A 7,020-nucleotide genomic window follows, 5' to 3' on the forward strand; every position below is an offset into this window, starting at 1 on the left:
ACCAGCAGTGGACGTATTTCCTCTGACATTATGATGATGATGAACGTAGTAGAGTGGAATGTAGAGATGCAATAATAAAGTCGCTAGCCTGAGGCTGTACTGTCTGACGAGCTAGAGCCGAGTTTAGAATTGCAAGAAAAGTCGTGCAAGTTACATTACATTGCGAGGCCGTAAAGCCAACGAGTTTGTAGTGGGCAATCGAGCGCCGCAATGTAATGCAACTTGAACGATTTTTCTTGCAAGTCTAAACTCGGCATAACATTCGCGATCATTCTCCATCTCTTTCTACCCTCGTCTTATATTGTGTGACAGAAAGAAGTGGTGAAAACGATTGTGACTCCAAGTACGTTAAACAATAAGGCCTCAGTTTTATTAGGGTTCCGTACCTCAAAAGGAAAAAACGGAACCCTTATAGGATCACTTTTTGTCCGTCTGTCTGTCTGTCTGTCGGTCAAGACCCTTTTTCTCGGGAACGCTTGGAGGTATCAAGCTGAAATTTATATCAAATACTGAGGTCTACTGTCCCTTGGAGCTGTGAAAAATCAAACTTCTAAGCCAACGCAATCAGAAGATGCAGCCGTTAATGCTGCAAATTTGCAAATCTGCAAATTTTCGAAACTCGCAAGGGAATCAAAACCTACAGGGTACTTCCCGTGAACTCAGAATCTTAAAATTTGGTATGAAGGTAACTATAATAACACAACCAACTAGAAAAGTCTGAAAATCACGATTTTTTTCTGTCTGTAAATAGCAATGACCAATATAATTTGACCCCACACTGCGTACATTTTGCTTAAGAGTAGGGTTCTGCATACACTGGATGTATTAAATTCAAATTCTTTATTTCGGACAAACAGAGTCTCCATAGTATTAGTAATTAAGCAAAAACAAAACAAGAGAAGAGATAATACATTAAATCATTATTGTATTAAATCACTCGGAAAAAGCGAGAAATATCTTCAAGACACGATTCCCGTTTACTTACATACCTATAAATGTGTACGGAACCCTCGGTGCGCGAGTCTGACTCGCACTTGCCCGGTTTTTTTAATTCTTCTACAGTCAAAGCCTGTCCTGTCAGTTTACAAAAAAGAAAGTCCTGTAAGAAATGCATTATCTTCCTTTCCCCCGAATTTAATCATTTTAAAACTCAATCAACGCATCTTACCGTCAAATTAATGACAACGACACCATAAAGACCTTAAAATTACCCAATAAAATACTCCTCCAGACGTTTTTTTAATTCATTACGTCCCCTGCCGCTAAGATTCTTCGGATTAACATACAAAACGGGGCACTTGCGGGAAATAGGTAAATAAAAAGGCAATCCGTATCCCCACGGGGGAAGTGAGACACGTGTTTATTTTTACCCCACCGATCACGGTTTGGGGGATTTTTACAAGTTACTCCGCCGATTCCAGAATTTAGTTCAATTTTAACTGTAAAATTGATAGCAAATTAATTTATATTATGAACTAGCCGTTGCCCGCGGCTTCGCCCCCGTTGTCATTTTTATAAGTTTTCTTCCATAAAAACCTTCTCCAGACAATTACGAAAAAATAATTAGTGAAATCGGTCCAGCCGTTCCCGAGTTTTGCGCTTAGCAAGACATTTTACGTTTCATATTTTATTTATATAGATAGATTTTACAAAGCATTCTAGTAAAGCATGTTTATATCATTATGTAGTTGTCAATGCGACTGTCATTAAAATACATAGTTAATTTGCATAGTTAGTATGATTATACAATACAAGTGAGCGATCACGCCACAAGACTACTTCCCAACGTTACTATGAATGCAACCAGCGTAAACGTAAGCATTAGAGAGGCTACAGCATAATTTCGAGCTGCACTCGTGGCGCCCCTGTGGCCTAATGGATAAGGCATCGGCCTCCTAAGCCGGGGATTGTGGGTTCGAGTCCCACCAGGGGTACAAATAAACTTACTTTTTGCTTTTAAATTGTGTACAAAAAATAACTTATCTACATTTTGGAATTATCAGTCAAATTTGTTAACATCTTTTTATTTTCTTTGATCATTAATTGGTGATTGACTTTTAACTTACAGAAATGACCCCATTCATTAAAACTGATTTTATTTAATCTATTAAAAGTTAAATCCGTTCTATTTAGTAAGTATTAAGCCATCTTCAATAATGGAATAATAGAATGGATAACATTAATTCGCATAACTGAATACGCATCATTTTAATGCACATAATGTGGATTGGCATAACGATAATTTGGCATAAATTGAATAAGCATAATATTACTTTGCATAAGTATTAAACAATAGGTATAAACATAAAATGATTGTTTTAATTGTTCACATTGTTCTATTAGGTACTCATTTAGATCTGAGAAGTGAACTATTATGTGAAAATATCTATTATCGGGCTGTTATAAACAATACCTAACATCGAAGGCTAAGGCGGGAGCTACTCGACGCTTTGCTCCCGCCATAGCCTTCTAAACCTTACCTAAGCGCGTCGGTTTTGCCCTGTCCAAGCTAATTCATTCGCTTGACAAAATCATGCGAATTCATTTTATAACAATCAAAATTATAGTTAATAATGTTATGCATTTATTAATTATGTGGATTCATTATTGTGCTAGATAAGTGTTATCCTCTTTTATAATTATGCAAGTTCGATGTTATGCACAATTATGCTATGACAAATCTGTTATCCGAATACATTAGGACAATTAATGTTGTGCGAAATAAGGGCCACCCTTCAAATACAGTTAAACTGACCAAGTGTTGCCACAGATTATTCCTGTTTGCATGTTTCTTTGTAAACCACTTTCCGCTGGCATTCGAGATAAATGTGCTTACCGCAACATTACATTGAGTGAGGCCTAATTTATATTCACTATGTGTTTTGGTGGATCTCGTACAGGTCTCAAACTTAAATCATCAATCAATCATCAGGTTATCAATCCATCTTGAAGAGATGCGTTGTCTGGTAATCAATACAACGTTAAACTGTGATTGGTCAGTTTGTTTTCCTTAACCTTGTACAACAACATTAGACCATTGCTTCCTTCGTTCCAAGTAGTTCCAACTACAAAACTTAACGCAACGTGCCAGTGCAAAATACCCATCGTGATTTCTTAAGGTATACCAAGAAGTGCGGTGGCTCTGCGTACAATATAGCTACTGCTCTACTAGTGCTCTTGGAGCATTAAACCAACCAGAGGCGTTACAGTCATTTGTATTATAAAGTTACGTGGATATAAGCAGGATTAGGGGAAAAATGAAAAAGTTATTTGTAATTATAATTAGGTAACATAAATGACATAAACGAATTGAAAAACTTACTTTACTCACCCGCGACCTGTCACGGTTCGCGGGTGAGTAAAGTAATTGTGTCAGTTCATTTCATTGATATGGACTTCCGCAACGCCTGCCTGATTCAATAAATTATTTATAAATTGCATAATTACTACCTAAATGGTGTAGAAAAAATATACAGTAAAATTGTAAATTTCCTTTTAAGAGTCTGATAAAACTAAAATTTTATCTAAATGGGAACGAGATAATGTCATGCCCACAGGAAAAGGTGTAAATACACTATTTATACTAGTAATTAGGTATTATGTAAGTAGTCAAAAAAGGGCCAATTGAGTTTCATCGGTAGGTAAAATGAAATCAAAAATACGTTTTTATCTAACTTCATTTAAAGGAATGAACACTATTGATTTATGTTGTATTAATAAATCTTTTTATAGGTATAGAATGGTATAAATAATTCTATTTAGGTATCTACCTATTAATATTTTCGTGGTACCAATCAAATTTCACACGGTCTCTATTTTCTTTGGGTAGTATATTTTTCGATCATTAACAATGAAACATCTGCAATTAATGAGTATATATAGTTACATATGATTACCTCTTGATAAATAATTATATACTTTTGGTAAGAGGGTTTGTCGTGCTGTCTCCAGTTGTTTTAGTGCTCTAAGCATCATCTACCGTCACCTACGGCGGCATGACAATTTAGTGCTCCTGAACAAGCACTCAAGTCCGAAGACTCCTTTGAACTTTATATTTTATTAGCCCTAGACTGTTAAAGATAAATACCGGAACATAAATAATGTCCAATACGGCGTGTAATTATTGAATATTAAGTTTGCTCGGTTGAATTAATTTATGGTTTGTTTCGTGTTCGTTTTGCTCGAAATTTAGTGAGGATTTAGTGTTTGTAAAAAATGTTTTTTACAACATTTGTTTGAAAATAAAAAAGGAATGTACTTAATACTGAATATTGTGTGGTCCGTTACCGTTACCGTTGGGTCATCATCAGCCGGAAGACTTCCACAGCTGAACGCCACAATTACGACAACTCGCCACTTGCATCCATCGGTTTCCCGCAACCTCACGATGTCGTCAGTCCACTTGGTGGGAGGCCTGCCAACGCTTCGTCTTCCGGTTCGTGGTCTTTTTTACTTTTCTCCCCCAACGGTTATCTGTTCTCCGAGCGATGTGCTCTTAGTAGGTAGTCTGTGACGATGTGGCCTGCCCATTGCCACTTCAACTTGCATATTTTTTCCAGCTACTCGTATGTCGGTGACTTTAGTTCTTCGATGAATTTCCGTATTCCGGATTCTATCGCGCCAAGAAGCCGTTAGGTCTACTTTAAATTACATCTACATTCCTAGAATTTCCTTTATTTTTATTATAGGTATACCTAGTATAAAAAAGTCACTTCGTGACGTCTGTACACTTAGCTTTTTTTCAACTAAACGACAGATTTAATTGCGTTGTTCACTAGCAGTAGGCAAGATATTTTTTTACGGAAGGTTTATATACCTATATGATAAATATACTACCGACGCGCGGATGTAGTTTTTGGGAAATGGAGCTAAAGAATGTGAAGTACCTTTGATTTAAAAGCTTTTATCTTGGAAACTGTACCTGCGCAAAGTCGCGACGAATCGCTAGTAAAGTTTAGGTAAATCAAAAGCATGTTATTTTAAACATTATCCAATAAAGTTGCCACGGATATGTTGATTTAGGTTGCAGGTAGATAGTGTATTAAATTGTATCTTAAAAGAAAACTGCACCTTATGTATTCTAAGGCACGGCGTCTTCCTATTGGTCGTTCGCGCCAAGACACCTGTCTCACCTTAGCTCTCGACCAATCAGCGCGCCGCGCACCTGGCGGGTCGATGTTAAGGCGGGATCTACCTGTGTAGCAGGTGTATTAAATCACTAATGATATATTATGGCTTTAAGCAGTATGGTTGGTCAGCTACTGTTTATTATCTGTAGAGATATTGTGTAGTATCTGGATGGAAGATGGCGTGTGTGATAAAAATAAAGAGGGAGTTAAAATAGATAATGTTTTCGTAGAACATGATGTAGGTACCTAACGTTAGTTTCATTTTGTATGTAACCGCACTAGTTTGTTTTTCATTCTAGCCAATGAGTGACTAATAAATTATACGTAATTAGCGCTTCTATTAGTTTTTATGGTTCTGGTATTCGAAGTGTGATAAATAGAACCCGCACTGTCGCTTTGCTGTCCGTCTGTTTTTTTGTCGTCTGGTTGTCTGTCACAGATCTGTATCTTAAGAACCGTAATATCTAGTTAGAATTAACATAATATAACGTGGACCTATTTTTATAGTCACTACAATATCAAATATTAAAACTAGTCCCTTGCTAAGATAAGACAACGTGTTACGTATGGTAATTAACTTTGGTAAAAAAACTTTGATAGTACCTAAAAGTGTAGATGTGGCTTGAAATAATAGAAATTATGATTATTGTTTATTTTATTTTAATTATTTATCTCTATCTCACGTGGACGTCTATATATCGGCTCGCATGCATCCTTATTGAAAGTCCGAATGTAATGTTTCTCAGAATGATCGTTTGTCATAAGATTTTTTTCTCTGAATGATATAATTGTTCAGAACTGTTATAAAACAAACCTAACCTAACTTATAGTTTTTTATAGGATGACCATAAAAAATTTGAGAAAAATGTAAGGATCAGTGGGGGAAAAAAATATGACAAAAGATGATTCGGACAAAAATTACGGTATGACTTGCGAGGAGTTTTCGAACTTAGGCGCTCCCATCTCACGTAATGGTAACTGTAGATGAGGCTAAAGAGCCTTCACCATATAACCGTTCAAAACCTCTTAAAACAACCTTCAAACTGATAAATTATTTCTAAACAACATTCGTAAAACTACACACAAAAAGATAACCCGCTATAAATCAAACAAACAACATAATTAAAAAAATCTCGCGTTCGAAATAGACTTCTATTTCCAGATTCATATTTCTTTACCTCTTCGTTATCTGTACAAATTACACGGTGTTTTAGCGACTAAGTTCGGCGGAAATCCGGGGGGTAATGAGTGGTAACGACGTGTGGACGTCTCACCTGGATGTGGCTGGGTGAGCGGCGGTGGTCATTAGTGGGGAGGGATGGGGGGATGTCGGTGTCGTAGTGGGTATCGATAACGATAGATTCAATTTTAAAAAGTCAAAACTTTAATTCTGTAAGTATGCCGTACAGTACAATACAGGGCTCTTTAACCTCGTAAGACCCACGTCAAATTTTGATCATTAGAATTTGTAACTTAATGTCAATTAGTGAAGTGGACAATAGCTTTTACGTAGGTATGTCCTAAATTTAGGTCGTTGGGTCTTACGATGTTAACATGTTATTTTTTTTTCACCAGTGCTTTAGGAAAGACCATTATTGGGCAGAAGAATTTGCTGCTGGAAACTTAGCACTAAGTCATTTTTTCTGAACAAAATGGCCGTTGAGGCCTGTTCTCAACATACCGCCCAAGTCAGATTTTAATCTATCCTCCTCTAAGCTGTTACTCTGGGCAAAGTTGGTCCTATTTCTTTTTAGGCCTCGTAATCTTAGCACAGCGTCGAACACTTTTAGAGTTATCGATAAAGAAGCGGGCAACACTAGCCAGTCCATAGGTAGGCGCCAACTTTGCCAAAACAAATCAAAAACACCACGTCGCGCGAGGTGTCTCTGAC

At 36.8% G+C, this 7,020-nt stretch overlaps 1 non-coding gene across 1 annotated transcript; it reads left to right on the forward strand.

The window, feature by feature from the left end:
• Positions 1–1,861: 1,861 nt before the first annotated feature.
• TRNAR-CCU (transfer RNA arginine (anticodon CCU)) lies at positions 1,862–1,934 on the forward strand. Its single transcript has one exon. It is a non-coding gene; the product is annotated as a tRNA-Arg (tRNA).
• Positions 1,935–7,020: the final 5,086 nt, after the last annotated feature.

The sequence above is a fragment of the Choristoneura fumiferana genome, chromosome 4, assembly GCF_025370935.1.
Source record: "Choristoneura fumiferana chromosome 4, NRCan_CFum_1, whole genome shotgun sequence".
NCBI classification, from domain to species: Eukaryota; Metazoa; Arthropoda; class Insecta; order Lepidoptera; family Tortricidae; genus Choristoneura; species Choristoneura fumiferana.